Source organism: Scyliorhinus torazame, chromosome 5 (genome assembly GCF_047496885.1).
Source record: "Scyliorhinus torazame isolate Kashiwa2021f chromosome 5, sScyTor2.1, whole genome shotgun sequence".
NCBI lineage: Eukaryota > Metazoa > Chordata > Chondrichthyes > Carcharhiniformes > Scyliorhinidae > Scyliorhinus > Scyliorhinus torazame.
The window spans coordinates 288,399,455-288,419,298 of record NC_092711.1 but is presented as its reverse complement, the minus strand read 5'-3'; the positions used below and the strand labels follow the sequence as shown (position 1 = coordinate 288,419,298).

At 45.4% G+C, this 19,844-nt stretch overlaps 1 protein-coding gene across 2 annotated transcripts in view; it reads right to left on the bottom strand.

The window, feature by feature from the left end:
- Nucleotides 1-19,844, bottom strand: part of LOC140421192 (short transient receptor potential channel 5-like) — a 153,802-nt gene that overhangs the window by 83,238 nt on the left and 50,720 nt on the right. The window lies entirely within an intron of this gene.

The window sequence follows — 19,844 nt, the reverse complement described above, 5'->3', positions numbered from 1 at the left end:
TTGTTCACAGGTGTGAGCATTGCTGGCTAGGCCAGCATTTATTGTCCATACTTAATTGCCCTTGAGAAGCTGATGGTGAGCTGCCTTCTTGAACCCTTGCAGTCCATGTGTGTAGGTACACCCACAGTGCTGTTAGAAAGAGAGTTCCGTGGGCAGCACGGTGGCGCAGTGGGTTAGCACTGCGGCCTCATGGCGCCAGGGTCCCAGGTTCGATCCCGGCTCTGGGTCACTGTCTGTGTGGAGTTTGCACGTTCTCCCCGTGTTTGCGTGGGTTTCACCCCCACAACACAAAGATGTGCAGGGTAGGTGGATTGGCCATGCTAAATTGCCCCTTAATTGGAAAAAATGAATTGGGTACTCTAAAATTAAAAATAAAATAATTTTTTTTTAAAATAATAAAAAAGTTCCAGGATTTTGATCCAGTGAGAGTGAAGGAGTGAAGGAACGGTGATATATTTCCAAGTTGGGTTAGTGAGTGTCTTGGAGAGGTAATTACAGGTAGTTTGCAGATTTGGAAGGTGATATCGAAGGAGCCTTGGTGAGTTGCTGCAATGCATCTTGTAGGTGGCACACACTGCTGCCACGTTATCTTGGTGAGCTACTTGCCACAGATTTGCACCATCTGACATGCTTTTGTAGCCATAGTATTTATATGGCCAGACTAATTCAGTTTCTGGTAATCTCCAGGATATTGCTAGTGAGGGATTCAGTGAAGGCAATGCCATTGAATGTTTTTAAAAATAAATTTCGAATACCCAATTAAGGGGCAATTTAGCGTGGCCGGTTCATCTACCCTGCACATCTTTGGCTTGTGGGGGTGAAACTCACGCAAACACGGGAGAATATGCAAACCCGACATGGACAGTGGCCCAGAGCCGGGATCGAACCTGGGACCTTGGCGTCGTGAGGCAGTAGTGCTACCCACTGTGCCACTATGCTGCCCAATACCATTGAATGTTAAGGTGAGATGGTTAGATTTTCTTTTGTTGGAGATGGTCATTGCCAGGCTGTGGTGAGCCACATATGGCTGTTGTATATATTATTGTATTTACTCACGGCTGTTGTATATATTGTATTTACTCACGGCTGTTGTATATATTATTGTATTTACTCGCTGTTACTGTTGTTGTGTTGATGTTGTTGTTGGCTCCGCCTGTGGCTCCGCCCCTCTGAGAAGGTATATAACCCATCGATCCGGGACAGCCTCTCAGTGCGGGAGAAGCTACTGGGGGGCACTGCCTAGCTGATTAAAACCACAGTTCTTGTTAACTACCGTTTCGACTGGATTGATTGGTGCCACAGACACTTGTGTGGCATAAATGTTTACAATCATTGTACATGGTAATGACATAATTATGCCAACAGTGTATTTGAATGCATGTGTGTCTTCTTTCTGTGTACATGGTTACATATATGAAACCCGAAGACAGATGATAGATGGTAACATGAATGGAAAATCAGGGATGAGGTTTAAACTCTGAAAAAAGTGAGAGGATTAGCTCTTTTGTGTTTCAGTTAAGTATTCGACTTCTTTTCGAAGAATCAAATTCTGTTCCCACCAACTTGCTGAGTTATTATGTGGACTGTCCAATAGAAGTGCCTGAATCCTAGACCTGTAATGCTGAACTGCCAATGCTAAGATTCGGCTTGATCAAAATCTATTACTTGAACAATGTGTTATAATTGTACTATATGTTCTATGTACTGGATATATATGTTTATAGTCAATGCTATTGCTATTTCAGTTTTATTTCACTTAATTTTGTTTCTCTATCCTACTCTTCCCTTTCCTTCTTTCTATATTTCACTTGACATTTCTTTTTATCACTTTTCACCTTTCAGCAAAACCTACTTTCAAAAAAGGCAGATAGTATTACTGACCACTTTCGCATCAGTGGTGTGAAACATACCGGAATGTTTGCCAGAAGATTAAGTAAACAAGCGTCGAGAGAAGTAGAATGTAACAATAATAATCACCATGGATTTCGAAAAGGAAACTTAATTAACCTTATTGAATTATTTGAATAACAGAAAGCGGAGACAAAGACGGAGACAATGGATGTGATGGATTTTCAAATAAACGTGGAATAGTGATCTATAAATTACTAAAAGTAATAACACACGCTAATAAGGTGAGTAAGAGTGCAAACAGTGTAATAGGGTTCATTTCTAGAGAAGTAGAATACAAAAGCCGGAACATCATGCTAAATTTGCATACAACCCTGGTTAGCTCACATTTGGAGTGCTGTGCTGGTCTCCGAATGAAAAAAGAATTGTGATGTACTGCAGAAAGGGGAGGAAAGATTTACTAGTTACTGCAAACAAGGGGGTGCGACTATTAGAAAGGTGAAGAAGGCTGGAAGTTTTGCTCTAGAAAAGAAAAGATGCAGAAGGGAATTGATGAAATCTCTGAAATTATTAGCAAAATAAGAACAAAAGAATCTAAGAAATAGAAGCAGGAGCCTGCTCTGCCATTCAGTGTGATTTTGGCTGATCTCTGCCTCAATTCACTTTCCTGCCTTATTACCTGCGAGTCCAAACATCTGTCTATCGCGGCCTTGAGTATAATTAGTGATAAAACATTCACATCCCTCTGGGGTAAAAAAAAAAGTTTCAAAAACTCATAAGCCTTTGAATGAAGAACTTTCCTCATCTCGGTCCTAAATGATTGGTCCTTCAGCCTGAAAATTTGCCCCCATGTTCTAGATTCTCCAGCCTGTAAAAATAACCTTTCAGTGCTTACCCTGTCAACGGATTGGTTAGGATAAATGTGGAGAAACTGCTTCCTTCAGTATTAGTCCACAAAAAGGAAACGCAGATATAAAATAGCCACTAAGAGATCAAAATATCATTTTGAGGGAACACCTTTACACAGAAGGTGGGAAGAAAATGGAGTTCTCCAAGGGCCAATGTGGTTTAGTTACCATAGGGATTGAAGAGCCCAGGTTGAGGCTTACTGGGAGAGAGGTGCAAAATATTCACATCTGAAAAAAGACAAGAACAACTGGGCTAACTGTGAACAGAGAGTAATATCAAATGGAGGCGATGAGGTCTCGCCGACTGGCTGGATAGCCAGTGAGAGCCCCGTGTCACCTCTTTTAGGAAAGGCCCACTGTATTAGGTGCCACTCAGGCACTTAACTGGTCAGCTCAGTATCATCCCCAGGATTATAAGGATCCGGGGGGGGGGGCAAAGACAGGAGTTAACTCCCAGTGGGCTCCTCCTTCCCAGTTCCTTGATGTGTGGCAATAAGGAACCCCATATGGAAGCCCACAAACAACACACTCCCCATCCCATTATAATCTTCCAATAATAAACCCAAACAGAGTTGGCAGCCGAGTCACATAACAAGCTAGGTGAGATCATTTGAGGATGATCGTGAGCTGTGGACCACTCCAGGGAGATGCCACATGAGAAGTCACATAACAATCACCTGAAAATTGATGTTGAGCTCATTGAAGAGCAAGTGGCAATTCTGTGTATGCTTTGCAGATAAGTCAATAGGAAAACTGAAGTTCTAACGACTGCTACCAGCCTGGTATTTTGCGAAACGTTGCTTGATTTAAATTTTTATTCATGGCTAAAAGATTATACTAAGCAGGAAGATGCACATTTACATTTTCACCATTGATTTGAATGCGGCTTTGCTTTAGCAGCAAGATAGAAAGACCATATGTCATGTTCCTAACTAATCCTCTTCCTAGTCAGGCTGAACCATTCATTACATATGCTCAGTGAAGAGGCAACCAAATCCACATGCTCACAAAAGAGAAGCAGTTGAAATTTGCTCTCTATTGCTCTCAGGATATTACATTTGGAGGATGAATGGAGTTGGAACATTGTCATTTGCCTCTGGGAATTTGGTCTGAAAATTTGTACCCAGGTTCACTCATCTGGTTATAAAGATGAGTGAGTTGAAATCAATCTAATTCCTAGTTCAACTATCACATAAAAGCTAAGCATAATTCATCATTAATTATCATTTAATTGGAATTCCTCTTCAGAAAGACAACTGCCATTTCTTTTATAAGCACATTCTACCTATGAACATATGGTGGAGCAGGAGCAGGCCAGTTGGCCCCTCAAGCCTGCTCCACCATTCAATAAAATCATGGCTGATCTGATTGTAACATCAACCCCACATTCCTGCCTACCTGAAAACTGTTCAGCCCTTTGTTTGTCATAATATACATCTATGTATATAATGGAGTGCAGACAGGCAGTGATTGACACACAGGATCACCAGTAAGCACACAGAACAGAGCAGCCAACCACCAGACAGGACACGACCACTATAAAGCCAGAGGGCACCAGTTTTCCCGCTCTCTCGGGACCCAGCCTCTGGGACAGTCAGAGTTAGTGAGCTGGCCAGTGCAAACACCATGTGGTAGCTAGTAAGTCTGGTTAGGCTAGTATCCAGTCAAATCAGCATAGTGTCAACCCACAGTTGAACATGTATAATAGTTTAGATGTTAAATAAAATCGTGTTGCATCTTATCAAGTGTTGGAGGTCTGTCTCTCGCTACACTGCATCAAGTGCAGTGCACATCGACCCAGCCTACCCAACACATCATTGTTATTCAAGAATCTGTGTAGATCTACCTTAAAGACTGCTTTACTCCTTCCCTAATAGCACTGTGGGTGTACCTACACCACATAGACTGCAATGGTTCAAGAAAGCAGCTCACCCCCATCTCCTCAAGGTCAATTAGGGATGGCCACTGAATGTTGGCCAAGGCAGCAAAGCCCACATCCCTTGAATGAATTTTAAAAAAAATCTAAAGACTCTGCGTGAGATTTTCTAGGATATTGGCAAAGTACAATGTTGGGCAAGAAAAATGGCATTGAGGCCACCAACGGCAATGGCAAATTTTTACGCCATATAGTATGGCACTCAGTGTTAAAAGACATACAGGGGTCCAACGATGTACGGCGGGCGACCTCTGAATCGCCTCCCTCACCATCAACCCAGTGAGTCGATGGTATGGGTGCCATATTTAAAGGTTGCCCAAGCGCGCAGCGCAAACATAAGGAAACATTCTTCACCCAGGTGAAACCCCCTGGAACCATCCTGGAATCAAACTGGAATCGCCCTGGCTCAACCCCCTCCCCCGAGCACTGCACTCACCTCCGAGCGCCCCTCTGAGTACTGCTCGACAGATGCACGTCTTCTGAGACCAGTCGTTCTTTGCACTGTTCTGACATCATGCTGCCATCGATGCATTTTTGGATGTGGGGTATGATTCCGGTATATGGACCCGATAATATGTTAATGTATTTCAATGAGGTTTCTGACATTGAATGGTAGAAAACACTATCCGCCACTGGCAGGGGGAGGGGATGATTACTTCCTGCTTTTACATCGAAGTGAGAAGTAACTTTGACCTTGCGATATTTTTCACTCTTGCCACCAAACTCAACAGACATGAACGGGAGCAAATAAATCCTTGCTTCTGCTTCCACTGCCATTTGAGAAGCTGTACCACTAAAGACTCATGATCCTCAGAGAAAAGAAATTCTCCTCATCTCTGTCTTAAAAGGGCAACTCCTTATTTTGAAACACCGACCCCAGTACAACCAAAGGACCATAAACAAGAGTAATGACATACCGATGTCACACAGGAGGGAGAAATGTTTACTCTGGATCTCAAGTGAATAAGTAATCTGTTGGTAAACTCCTTCAAAATTAACTAGAATATATGAGTTTATAATAGCAATTTAAGGTTATGTAGGTAAACATGGAAACTAGGAGCAGGAGTAGGCCATTCAGCCCTTCGGGCCTGTTCCATACAAATAGAGATCATCAAATGTTGATGGGACTTGATAATGATCTTTGCTGGAAATATCATCTGTGAAAATGAACCGGTTCATATTAGATAATAGAGGTATGAACATAGATTGATCTTGCGGTGTTTTACCCAACATTCTTTATTGGGTGACCTGTGAACTTTGAAGAACATTTCCTCAGGTGACTGACAGCTGAGTTAGAATGCATAAGAGGATGGATTGTACAAGGTCTGCAAGTTTGGTAAGTGTCTTTTTCTCATTCCATCCCTCCTTACAGCTTAGTTCTTCCTGAACTCAATTTCCTTGATCGTGTCAAATGGGTTTGGAAAGTGAAAGTTTTCCTATCTTTCCTCAATAACGACATCCCAAAGTAGAAAGTTCACCATCAAGTAAGTAACTCTATCACAGATATCAATCAATGTACAAAAATTGCAACAAATTCTTCAAGCTTGGGTGAGTTTCAGTGAACCTTTGTCTCAGTATGTGAATCACAGGAATGTATTTCTGCTCATAAGGAGGAACTGTATTGATTCAGCAGTCAGCGACACCCAAGCTTCAATTCACATGTGTGCACATTCTTTTTTTTTCTTGAAATGAAAATGAAAATCGCTTATTGTCACAAGTAGGCTTCAATGAAGTTACTGTGAAAAGCACCTAGTCGCCACAATCCGCCGCCTGTTCGGGGAGGCTGGTACGGCTGGTTCTTCACTTATGAAACACCATTTTGTTGGCGTAATGCGGTTACTTCTATGGAATAAATCCTTTTTACTGTATTGCATTCATATTGAAGCAGATTTGTTTGAATATTAAGCAATAAATGTTAAAAAGCAGAATATGCAGGTCAGCAAACGGTGTAGCACCGTCAATATGATGCGAGGCAGGTTGAGGTAATGTCAATTGAAGGCTTTATTAAGCAGAACTTTATCCCCAGCAGCATGGTTACAGAATGCAACTGCTGAGGGAAATGGAGGGAAAAACTGGGTTCTTATACCGGCATTTCTGGGTGGAGTCCAGTAGGTGGCAGATCCTATCAGGACCTGGCATCCCTCCACCAATAGCCTGTCGACATGTGGTGTACCGTATTACCCCTAATACATACCACCACAAACGGCTCCCCGGTAGTCTGGAGTATTTACTCCAAATACGCAGAGCCACTTTATCTAAAAATAGAGCTCCTTGAATTTTGGAGGTTAAAATTTAAAAAAAGAATGTTCGTTACAGACTATGTATCAAATAGAACAGAAGGAGCAGTTCATAGTAAAGCCATGATTCAATCAGAGTTTCAATTATATTAAATTACAGAAGCAAAAATATCATTAACAGTCTTGAAATCTATCCAATATGCCAATTATCTTTGTATGATATATTCATTTTGCATTGTTGACAGAAGACATCAGGGCTCACAACAAAATTAGATCATAGATCTTAGAATTTACAGTGCAGAAGGAGGCCATTCGGGCCATCAAGTCTGCACCGGCTCTTGGAAAGAGCACCCAAGGTTAACACCGCCACTCTATCCCCATAACCCAGTAGCCCCACCCAACACTAAGGGCAATTTTGGACACTAAGGGCAATTTATCATGGCCAATCCACCTAACCTGCATATCTTTGGACTGTGGGAGGAAACCGGAGCACCGGGAGGAAACCCACGCACACACGGGGAGGATGTGCAGACGCCGCAGAGACAGTGACCCAAGCCGGAATCGAACCTGGAGCTGTGAAGCAATTGTGCTATCCACAAGGCTACCCTGCTGCCCCGTTACACCTGTGAATCTTATTCTTGCTCATATTCACACTAAAGGATTTATGATCACTGCCGAATTGATTAGTCGGAAATAATGATCACTAGAAACTATAACAATAATATTAATGGACTTAAATTGCTGATAAAAAAATTCAAAATTATGTGTCTGGAGTTCCTCTGGTCAACTTTGTTGCAAAATTGCAGATGCATTCTGAAGGAAATTCTTCATCCTTTCACTAAATGGTAAAGAACAAAACTTTGCACATGCATTTATTTTTAAAAAAATTTTTTTTTTAATGTTTTGATTCTCCATTTTCACATTTTCCTTCAAAGTTTACACCCCACCCACAAACAGTAAACGGTAACAAATACAAAATCAATCCCCTTAACAATACCAATGATCCCATCCTCCCACCACCCCAAACAACGGCCCACCTGTCAATATATGCATCCAATAAACCATACCCTCCCACGGTGGGAACAGAAAACAAAGGGGAAAAAGAAAAAGGAGTCCGGGACCACCCATGGTCACCATTGACCTATAGAGTCCACTCCCCCTCCCCCCCTACACTCAACGCCCTCCAATCTCTGAAAGAGTACCGTACATGATACCCAAGAGTTGTACCCACCCCCCAGTCTCCAACTCCTCCTGTCCACTGCCTCTTGTAAAACTCCTCCTCCCAACCTCGGTTCCTTTCCCCCAACTTTCCACCACGGCTAGACCACTCGGGCCCTGTTCTGCCAGGCTCCAATGGCCGCAGCCCCTCCCCCCACCTCACTCCCTTCACTGGCCGGCTTAAACCAACCAGCGTGGAGGCCCCCGCCCGGGTCCCTTTCCCCCTTGCCCGGCCCTAGGAAAGCCCAGAGATCCCCTTTTAGCACACAAACCCCACATATCCACCTGCACCCCAAAGAGCCCTCATTTCGAGTGAAAGTCCCATCACTTCCTTTGTCCAAATATATACAACATTGGCTCCTTTAGCCCATACACCCGCACGCAGTGAAACAAAAAAGAAGAAAATACAGTCATGAGGTTACATCGGTACATGGCCATTTCTCAATTTCTCAGTTCTGCCACAGTCCTTCTGCCTTCGCAAACTCCTCCGCTGCTTCCGCCGTTCCAAAATAAAAGTCCCTGAGCTTGTAAGTCACCCTAAGCTTAGCTGGATATACAATGCCGCACTGCATCTTGCTAATGTACAGTGCCCTCTTCACCCAGTTGGAGGCAGCCCGCCTCCTCGCCAGCTCCACCGTAAAGTCCTGGTATACACGAATACCAGCTCCAACCCACTGCACCACCCGCTTCTGCTTGGCCCAGCTCAGGACCTTCTCCTTCACACTGTACCTACGGAAGCACAGAGTCACTACCCTTGGCGGCTCACTCGCCTTTGGTACAGGCCTCCACGACTGATGAGCCCGATCCAGTTCATATCGAGAGAGATCCTCTCCCTCCCCCAATAGTTTCGCCAGCATCGCGGCAAAATACTCAGTCAGCCTCGGTCCTTCAACTCCTTCGGGCAGCCCCACAATCCTCAAATTCTGTCGCCTGGATCTGTTTTCCAGGTCATCCATTTTTCCTCGCAGATCCTTGTTAATGTCCATCACCTTCCGCATCTCCGTCCCCATCGAGGCAAGTTGATCACCGTGCTGCAATACCGTCTCCTCCACTTCCTTCAGCGCCTCCCCTTGCTCTCGCATCTCAGCCACTGCGCTCGCCACCGGGGAAATTGCCTCCTCCACCAGCACACTGAAAACCTCTCTCATCTCCTTCCTCATTGTCTCCATGTATTTTGTAAATTGCCTTTCGAATTCCACAGCCATCACCTTAGTTATTTCTTCAGCCGTAAGCAATGCGGCCTCCCCTGGTGCTCCAGCCTCCATTTTCCTTGGTGACCCCGTGGTGACCTTTCCACTCCCCGAAGGACCTTCAGCTGTTTTCCTTCCGGATGGGTCTTTTGCTCACCCTCGACATTTTTCTTCACTGTGCCTTCACTCTGCCGCCTCTGTGCCTTCTCCCTGCTTTTGCCGCCTCCGTGGAGCCTGGGACTGGGCTTAAAGCCCTGAAAATGCAGTTCCCGAACGGGAGCCCTCCATTGTGCGGCTGCCTCCCGCCCGCCGTCACCGGAAGTCCCAGCACATGCATTTATAATGTTACTACACAATGCAGGCAGAGGAAATTTGTAATCCGCACTCATCAATAATATTTAAACAATATGACCAATAAAGATTAAAATGAATCAAAGGAGTAAAATGGGACTCAGTTAATTCACTTCTGCCTTTCAGCGAAAGAACTGTCTGCTGTGGCTGACTCTTAACTGCTCTCTGAAGCAGCCAGTGAGCCATTCAGTTGCGTCAAACCACTGCAAAGATATGCAGCCGTTCAAACAGGCAGCCCAGCTTCAGTTTCTCAAGGCAACCGAGATTGAGACAGAAATGCCAGCTTTGCCAACATGCTGAGAATGCATTTCAAAAATACCCGAGCAGGTGATTTTTCTTCTTTGCTGCTTTCTCCTGTGAATTTCTTGGGCTGGGTTTTCAAATGCAGGTGGGTCTGGAACCCAGCGCTGGCGTGAATTCGCTGGCATCAGGGAGGAAACTTGCGCCTCCAAGAGATGCTCAGCACCACTAACAGGATACTGAGCCTGCCTCCTGCCCAATTAGGGCACTTACATTCAAAAATAGCATTGTGAGGCAGAGGGTTGGGACTCAGAATTCATCCGGCAGTCAGGTTCTTGATCCTGCTTTGAAAGGCTGACCTCTTGTGCGCAACAGGTACAGCAAAATCCAAAATATATTTCTAAGTGAAGGCTTATGATTAAACTACACGTAGCACGCAGGAAAATATCTTCTGGCAGATTTATTTTTAGTTTAACTCTGCATTTAACTCAAGTTATATATGACTGTAAAGTGCTTGATATGCAGGGAGCAAATTTGGGCTCCATTGTGCCATTATTTTCAATAAGAAGCAGGAACATAAAAGATCTAATTCCCACACTCCACTGACAGCTTAGCCATGTTCACTGTCATTTTGGCTCACGTGTATTCAGATCATTATGGCAGCTGTTTAAGTAGTGTTAGGAAAACAAAGGTAGTTTTAAAGGATTTGTGATAACCCTCGTGAGAATCACGGGTGATCACTAATCGATCGCTCATGGGGCTCACGGAGCACGGGTTCTCGTGACAGCGGGCGCAGGCCCTCCCAGCTGGGACTTGTTAGTGAGCCCTTTAAATGCTGCTCGTGGACCCAGACTGGGAGTTCTGATAATCCCGGGCAGGTACATTTGTGTTGTCACAGCAGCGGCTTTACCTTGTGAGGTAAAAGAATCCTGTTAAACTTTCTTCTTCATGTCTCCTGGATTATTACCTTGACAACGAGAATCAAGTACTCAATTCTGGACAGACTTCCTTCAAAACTCCGGCAGGGACCGGTAGCCTCCTGGGATGGCCACTTACAAAGGAAAACATGGCCACTTGCAAAGAATCACGGGAAATATGGCCAATGCAGGATCCAGCCGAACTCAGAGCTTAAGTGTATATTTGCCACTAGATAACCAGACACTAGCGAAACCTCCAGTCGATTTGCATTCTAATGGCCCATTTCCCCAGAACAAAAGACTTGTGCTCAGGTATCAGATACAGATCCAGACTCATTGGCGCCACTCCCTTCACCCAGGAAGCCCAAGGTCAATGACCGCTCAGGACACGCCCAGCCATCAAGGCTTTAGTGTGAATATGAACAAGAATAAGATTCACAGGTGTAACGGGGCAGCACGGTAGCCTTGTGGATAGCACAATTGCTTCGCAGCTCCAGGGTCCCAGGTTCGATTCCGGCTTGGGTCACTGTCTGTGCGGAGTCTGCCCATCCTCCCCGTGTGTGCGTGGGTTTCCTCCGGGTGCTCCGGTTTCCTCCCACAGTCCAAAGATATGCAGGTTAGGTGGATTGGCCATGATAAATTGCCCTTAGTGTCCAAAATTGCCCTTAGAACATAGAACATAGAACATAGAACAATACAGCGCAGTACAGGCCCTTCGGCCCACAATGTTGCACCGAAACAAAAGCCATCCAACCTACACTATGCCATTATCATCCATATGTTTATCCAATAAACTTTTAAATGCCCTCAATGTTGGCGAGTTCACCACTGTAGCAGGTAGGGCATTCCACGGCCTCACTACTCTTTGCGTAAAGAACCTACCTCTGACCTCTGTCCTATATCTATTACCCCTCAGTTTAAAGTTATGTCCCCTCGTGCCAGCCATATCCATCCGCGGGAGAAGGCTCTCACTGTCCACCCTATCCAACCCCCTGATCATTTTGTATGCCTCTATTAAGTCTCCTCTTAACCTTCTTCTCTCCAACGAAAACAACCTCAAGTCCATCAGCCTTTCCTCATAAGATTTTCCCTCCATACCAGGCAACATCCTGGTAAATCTCCTCTGCACCCGCTCCAAAGCCTCCACGTCCTTCCTATAATGCGGTGACCAGAACTGTACGCAATACTCCAAATGCGGCCGTACCAGAGTTCTGTACAGCTGCAACATGACCTCCCGACTCCGGAACTCAATCCCTCTACCAATAAAGGCCAACACTCCATAGGCCTTCTTCACAACCCTATCAACCTGGGTGGCAACTTTCAGGGATCTATGTACATGGACACCTAGATCCCTCTGCTCATCCACACTTTCAAGAACTTTACCATTAGCCAAATATTCCGCATTCCTGTTATTCCTTCCAAAGTGAATCACCTCACACTTCTCTACATTAAACTCCATTTGCCACCTCTCGGCCCAGCTCTGCAGCTTATCTATATCCCTCTGTAATCTGCTACATCCTTCCACACTATCGACAACACCACCGACTTTAGTATCGTCTGCAAATTTACTCACCCACCCTTCTGCGCCTTCCTCTAGGTCATTGATAAAAATGACAAACAGCAACGGCCCCAGAACAGATCCTTGTGGTACTCCACTTGTGACTGTACTCCATTCTGAACATTTCCCATCAACCACCACCCTCTGTCTTCTTTCAGCTAGCCAATTTCTGATCCACATCTCTAAATCACCCTCAATCCCCAGCCTCCGTATTTTTTCCAATAGCCTACCGTGGGGAACCTTATCAAACGCTTTGCTGAAATCCATATACACCACATCAACTGCTCTACCCTCGTCTACCTGTTCAGTCACCTTCTCAAAGAACTCAATAAGGTTTGTGAGGCATGACCTACCCTTCACAAAGCCATGCTGACTATCCCTGATCATATTATTCCTATCTAGATGATTATAAATCTTGTCTCTTATAATCCCCTCCAAGACTTTACCCACTACAGACGTGAGGCTCACCGGCCTATAGTTGCCGGGGTTGTCTCTGCTCCCCTTTTTGAACAAAGGGACCACATTTGCTGTCCTCCAGTCCTCTGGCACTATTCCTGTAGCCAATGATGACATAAAAATCAAAGCCAAAGGTCCAGCAATCTCTTCCCTGGCCTCCCATAGAATCCTAGGATAAATCCCATCAGGTCCCGGGGACTTATCTATTTTCAGCCTGTCCAGAATTGCCAACACCTCTTCCCTACGTACCTCAATGCCATCTATTCTATTAGCCTGGGGCTCAGCATTCTCCTCCACAACATTATCTTTTTCCTGAGTGAATACTGACGAAAAATATTCATTTAGTATCTCGCCTATCTCTTCAGACTCCACACACAATTTCCCATCCCTGTCCTTGACTGGTCCTACTCTTTCCCTAGTCATTCGCTTATTCCTGACATACCTATAGAAAGCTTTTGGGTTTTCCTTGATCCTTCCTGCCAAATACTTCTCATGTCCCCTCCTTGCTCGTCTTAGCTCTCTCTTTAGATCCTTCCTCGCTACCTTGTAACTATCCATCGCCCCAACCGAAACTTCACACTTCATCTTCACATAGGCCTCCTTCTTCCTCTTAACAAGAGATTCCACTTCCTTGGTAAACCACGGTTCCCTCGCTCGACGCCTTCCTCCCTGTCTGACCGATACATACTTATCAAGAACACGCAGTAGCTGATCCTTGAACAAGCCCCACTTATCCAGTGTGCCCAACACTTGCAGCCTACTTCTCCACCTTATCCCCCCCAAGTCACGTCTAATGGCATCATAATTGCCCTTCCCCCAGCTATAACTCTTGCCCTGCGGTGTATACTTATCCCTTTCCATCATTAACGTTAACGCCACCGAATTGTGGTCACTGTCCCCAAAGTGCTCTCCTACCTCCAAATCCAACACCTGGCCTGGTTCATTACCCAAAACCAAATCCAACGTGGCCTCGCATCTTGTTGGACTGTCAACATATTGTTTCAGGAAACCCTCCTGCACACACTGTACAAAAAACGACCCATCTATTGTACTCGAACTATATCTTTTCCAGTCAATATTTGGAAAGTTAAAATCTCCCATAATAACTACCCTGTTACTTTCGCTCATATCCAGAATCATCTTCGCCATCCTTTCCTCTACATCCCTAGAACTATTAGGAGGCCTATAAAAAACTCCCAACAGGGTGACCTCTCCTTTCCTGTTTCTAACTTCAGCCCATACTACCTCGGCAGAAGAGTCCCCATCTAGCATCCTCTCCGCCACCGTAATACTGCTCTTGACTAGCAGCGCCACACCTCCCCCTCTTTTGCCTCCTTCTCTGAGCTTACTAAAACACCTAAACCCCGGAACCTGCAACATCCATTCCTGTCCCTGCTCTATCCATGTCTCTGAAATGGCCACAACATCGATGTCCCAGGTACCAACCCACGCTGCCAGTTCCCCTACCTTGTTTCGTATACTCCTGGCATTGAAGTAGACACACTTCAAACCACCTACCTGAACACTGGCCCCCTCCTGCGACGTCAAATCTGTGCTCCTGACCTCTATACTCTCATTCTCCCTTACCCTAAAACTACAATCCAGGTTCCCATGCCCCTGCTGCATTAGTTTAAACCCCCCCCAAAGAGCACTAACAAATCTCCCCCCCAGGATATTTGTGCCCCTCAGGTTCAGATGTAGACCATCCTGTCTGTAGAGGTCCCACCTTCCCCAGAAAGAGCCCCAGTTATCCAAAAATCTGAATCCCTCCCGCCTGCACCATCCCTGTAGCCACGTGTTTAAATGCTCTCTCTCCTTATTCCTCATCTCACTATCACGTGGCACGGGCAACAACCCAGAGATAACAACTCTGTTTGTTCTAGTTCTGAGCTTCCATCCTAGCTCCCTGAAAGCCTGCCTGACATCCTTGTCCCCTTTCCTACCTATGTCGTTGGTGCCAATGTGGACCACGACTTGGGGCTGCTCCCCCTCCCCCCTAAGGACCCGGAAAACACGATCCGAGACATCACGTACCCTTGCACCTGGGAGGCAACATACCAAACGTGAGTCTCTCACGCTCCCACAAAATCTCCTATCTGTGCCCCTGACTATAGAGTCCCCAATTACTAATGCTCTGCTCCTCTCCCCCCTTCCCTTCTGAGCAACAGGGACAGACTCCGTGCCAGAGGCCCGTACCCCATGGAATTAGTGTTGCGTGGGGCTCCTGGGTTATGGGGATAGAGTGGCGGTGTTAACCTTGGGTAGGGTGCTCTTTCCAAGAGCCGGTGCAGACTCGATGGGCCGAATGGCCTCCTTCTGCACTGTAAATTCAATGATAAAACTAACTAACTGGTTTTGGGGTCTTTGATCGATATCCAGCTAAACCTTGTGGTGGCATCATCTGATACTTGGCAACTCATATTAGTGTGAATATGAACAAGAATAAGATTCACAGGTGTAACGGGGCAGCACGGTAGCCTTGTGGATAGCACAATTGCTTCACAGCTCCAGGGTCCCAGATTCGATTCCGGCTTGGATCACTGTCTGTGCGGAGTCTGCACATCCTCCCCATGTGTGCGTGGGTTTCCTCCGGGTGCTCCGGTTTCCTCCCACAATCCAAAGATGTGCAGGTTAGGTGGATTGGCCATGATAAATTGCCCTTAGTGTCCACAATTGCCCTTAGTGTTGGGTGGGGTTACTGGGATAGGGTGGAGGTGTTGACCTTGGGTAGGTTGCTCTTTCCAAGAGCTGGTGCAGACTCGATGGGCCGAATGGCCTCCTTCTGCACTGTAAATTCAATGATAAAACTATGATAAAACTAACTAACTGGTTTTTGGGTCTTTGATCGATATCCAGCTAAACCTTGTGGTGGCATCATCTGATACCTGGCGACTCTGAAAGCAATATCATCATTAATAACTGTCATATTAGTATCCAGTTAAAAAGAGCAACATTATTGGCGTCTCCGAGCCAAATTGGCAACAGACCGGAGTGTGAGGATAAACCGGAAATGCCTCTATTCGGAAAACTCAAAACATATGGTGCGGCGTAGAGGACTGGCCCCACTATAGTGAAAGAATGCACTATTTTTATCGTGCTAATGACATAGAAGGTGAGGACTGACACATGGTAACCCTCCTGACTACTTGTGGAACCTGCCATTCGCCATCATTAAGAGTTTGATGTACCCAACAGCCCCAGACTTAAAAAACTTTAACAAACTTGTAGAGTTAGTGGCAAACCACTATGACCCAAGACCATTGAGAAATATCCACCGTTACAGATTTAACAAGGCTGGAAGGACCCCTGGATAATCCGTGACGGAATTCCGGAAAAGGCTCAGGAAATGGGCGGCACAGTAGCACAATGGTTAGCACAGTTGCTTCACAGCTCGAGGGTCCGATGTTCGATTCCTGGCTTGGATCACTGACTGTGCGGAGTTTGCATGTTCTCCCCATGTCTGTGTGCGTTTCGTCCGGGTGCTCCGGGAAAAAGTCTCTGACTATCCACCCTGTCTATGCCCCTAATTTTGTAGACCTCTATCAGATCACCTCTCAACCTCCGTCGTTCCAGTGAGAACAAACCGAGTTTATTCAACTCCTCCTCATAGCTAATGCCCTCCATACCAGACAACATCCTGGTAAATCTCTTCTGCACCCTCTCTAAAGCCTCCACATCCTACTGGTAGTGTGGCGACCAGAATTGAACACTCCAAGTGTGGCCTAACTAAGGTTCTATACAGCTGCAACATGACTTGCCAATTCTTATACTCAATATGCCTTCTTGACTACCTTCTCCACCTGTGTTGCCCCTTTCAGTGACCTGTGGACCTGTACACCTAGATCTCTCTGACTGTCAATAGTCTTGAGGGTTCTACCATTCACTGTATATTCCCTACCTGCATTAGACCTTTCAAATGCATTACCTCAAATTTGTCCAGATTAAACTCCATCTGCCATCTCTCCACCCAAGTCTCCAAACAATCTAAATCCTGCTGTATCCTCTGACAGTCCTCATCGCCATCTGCAATTCCACCAACCTTTGTGTCGTCCGCAAACTTACTAATCAGACCAGTTACATTTTCCTCCAAATCATTTATATATACTACGAACAGCAAAGGTCCCAGCACTGATCCCTGCGGAACACCACTAGTCACAGCCCTCCAATCAGAAAAGCACCTTGCCATTGCTACTCTCTGCCTTCTATGACCTAGCCAGTTCTGTATCCATCTTGCCAGCTCACCTCTGATCCCGTGTGACTTCACCTTTTGTACCAGTCTGCCATGAGGGATCTTGTCAAAGGCCTCACTGAAGTCCATATGGACAACATCCACTGCCCTACCTGCATCAATCATCTTTGTGACCTCCTCAAAAAACTCTATCAGGTTAGTGAGACACGATCTCCCCTTCACAAAACCTTGCTGCCTCTCGCAAATACATCCATTTGCTTCCAAATGGGAGTAGATCCTGTCTCGAAGAATTCTCTCCAGTAATTTCCTTACCACTGACGTAAGGCTCACCGGGCTGCTGTTCCTTGGATTATCCTTGCTACCCTTCTTAAACAAAGGAACAACATTGGCTATTCTCCAGTCCTCCGGGACATCACCTGAAGACAGTGAGGATCCAAAGATTTTTGTCAGGGCCTCAGCAATTTCCTCTCTTGTCTCCTTCAGTATTCTGGGGTAGATCCCAGCAGGCCCTGGGGACTTAAAGCGCCACCATTATTGGGGCAACTTTGTTTGCAATGATGTGGTTTAGTTACATTGTCCCTGATTCTGGAAGTGAGTATAACTGCATGCTGTGGGCCAGTACTGGCTTTGGCTTGTTCCCTGAACAGCACGCATTTTGCCTATTCCTATAACTTTGTCTTGGCTATGCCCTTTGACAGTGCTTGCAATAGTTCATCATCTGGCATCCGCAACTTTCCGAAGCATGTTCACTGGCATTCTTGGGGCCATCATTGTGTTTCCTTGACCGCTGGATTATGTGAATTGAGCTCCGATAATGTAATGGACTATTTGACATCTTACTTACATAAGCAATCTCAGTTGAGGAATGGCCACTGTTAGGCGAGGGCCCTTCCCCTAACCGGAGGACATTGCTGTCTGACCCCCCCTTGTAGCTCCTGTGTTCCTTTTTCTGCATTTTCCAGTGATAGAGCTATATTGATGGCTTTTTTTAAATCCAGGTTGAGTTCCACCACTATGGTTTTTGGTGTTGTCAGGTTGTTTATTCCACATTCCAATCTGTCTCGCAACATCTTGTTCAGGGATGGTTCAGATTCATAATGTTCTGCCAATTTTCATAATCTGGCCAAAACTTCAGTGACACGTACCCCTGGGGTGCTCTGTTAAAGCGATATCGCTGGAGTATAACAGAGGGTTTCAGATCTTACCAAGTCTAACTCATTAAAAGTCTTCGAGTAAGGGGCAGCTGGATAGGTCAGACTTTTTATCACGCTGAATGTCAGGGCCTGCATGCTGTTAGTAAGATCACTTTCTGCTTGTCAACTCCCTCAATAAGTAACGCGTATGCTCTGTGTATTGGACCCAGGCTTCTCTGCATACATCATAGGGTTTAAGTTTACTGAAGAGAGGCATTTTTCTTCTTACGGAGAAGCCGCTGTTCTCAACAATGAAGGTTGCTCAGAGAATAAAAACTGGACACCAATGTAATGATCTCGCCAAGACCAGTCCTCGGACACAATAACCTTTTATTTATATAATGAAAAAGGTAGTAGCCATGGCTTACAGTGCACAAGTCCGAGCCCTCGACCTACAGAATACCGGCCCACGTTGAAAGCAGTGGTTTTAAATTTCCACTGCCCGTTTCCCATTGGGCAAACTCTGCCCACTCAATAAGGAAGTTCATACTTCACAAAACCCATCAGGAGATATTTGATGACCCCCAATGACCTTTGTGATCACCATAACAGTTGCTGAGCAACTGAAGTCGCTTGTGAGATAGAAAAGCGTTTAAGTTTAATTTTAGCTGGATATATTGCAGTTGGAGACAGGACAATGGAGAATGAACATCTCTCAACTCCTCCAGGTGATGCTATACAGGTCAGGGGAGTTGCAACAATGCAAGCTTCCTAAGGAAAATGTTTCAGCCCAGATAACCAGGGAATTGGACAGACAGTATGCCTAAAATGACTGGTGTTAAAAGAACAGAAAGGACAGCACAGTAGCTAGAACTGTTGCTTCACAACTCCAGGGTCCCAGGTTCGATTCCTGGCTTGGGTCACTGTCTGCGCGGAGTCTGCATGTTTTCCCCGTGTCTGCTTGGGTTTCCTCTGGGTGATCCGGTTCCTCCCACAGTCCAAAGATGTGCAGGTTAGGTGGATTGGCCATGCTAAATTGCCCTCAGGTTCGGTGGGGTTCCTGGGTTACAGGGATAGGGGGAAGGTGTGGGCTTAAGTAGGGTGTTCTTTCCATGGGCTGGTACAGACTCGATGGGCCAAATGGCCTCCTTCTGCACTGTAAATTCCATGATCTATGATCTATGAACAGAGACTAAGGTATTTAATAGAAGAGTTCAAGGAAGAGTAAACAAAGTGTTCTGCGTTAAACAGACAATTTCAGAAACTAGATTTAAAGTGGGAGAGCAGACTTCAGAGGTAAATAAAATTTTTGATGCCATTTTTCCTCGAGTCTGCGAATTGAGAGTTCAGCAATTATGAGTGGTTTTCACAGTAGTCATGACAAAGAAATCCTAAAGATGTTGGTGTAATTCCTCGACTAGATTCACTGGTAAGAGTGGGGGGAAGCTTTGTTTCAAAGAGTCATTTGGAAAATATGGACTGGAGTTTAAAATGCAAACAGCTAAAGGAAAGCATTATTGTGAGAGAAGATGTTAAAGTATGTTTTTGGGAATGGAATTTGGAAATTCTCATGTGACAATCATCTGGGGGATTTTTGGGGAGTGCTCCACAGACACTAATTTGGGTTATGAGCAGAGGGTGTCTATTTCACCGTAGTCATCTT